A 904-nucleotide genomic window follows, 5' to 3' on the forward strand; every position below is an offset into this window, starting at 1 on the left:
ACTCAATTTCACACCTTGTAACACAGGCAAGAAACTCTTTCTTTGACTGTTCCATTTTGAACCACTTAAAAATCTTGTTAAGGTATGTACTCATTGAAAAAACTTATCAAGCGTCTTGATCTATCTCTATAGATCTTGATGCTCAATATGTAAGCAGCTTCACCGAGGTCTTTCTTTGAAAAACTCCTTTATGCTTTGCAGAATAATTCTACATTATTTCCGATCAACAATATGTCACTTACATATACTTATCAGAAATGTTGTAGTGCTCCCACTCACTTTCTTGTAAATACAGGCTTCATCGCAAGTCTGTATAAAACTATATCCTTTGATCAACTTATCAAAGCGTATATTCCTACTCCGAGATGCTTGCACCAGTCCATAGATGGATCGCTGGAGCTTGCATATTTTGTTAGCACCTTTAGGATTGACAAAACCTTCTGGTTGCATAATATACAACTCTTCTTTAATAAATCCATTAAGGAATGCAGTTTTGTTTATCCATTTGCCAGATTTCATAAAATGCGACAATTGCTAACATGGTTTGGACAGACTTAAGCATCGCTGCGAGTGAGAAAATCTCATCGTAGTCAACACCTTGAACTTTGTCAAAAACCTTTTTCCGACAAGTCTAGCTTTGTAGATAGTAACACTACTATCAGCGTCCGTCTTCCTCTTGAAGATCCATTTATTTTCTATGGCTTGCCGATCATCGGGCAAGTCAACCAAAGTCCACACTTTGTTCTCATACATGGATCTCATCTCAGATTTCATGGCCTCAAGCCATTTTGCGGAATCTGGGCTCACCATCGCTTCTTCATAGTTCGTAGGTTTGTCATGGTCTAGTAACATAACCTCCAGAACAGGATTACCGTACCACTCTGGTGCGGATCTTACTCTGGTT

The sequence above is a fragment of the Triticum aestivum genome, chromosome 6D (assembly GCF_018294505.1).
Source record: "Triticum aestivum cultivar Chinese Spring chromosome 6D, IWGSC CS RefSeq v2.1, whole genome shotgun sequence".
Taxonomy (NCBI): domain Eukaryota; kingdom Viridiplantae; phylum Streptophyta; class Magnoliopsida; order Poales; family Poaceae; genus Triticum; species Triticum aestivum.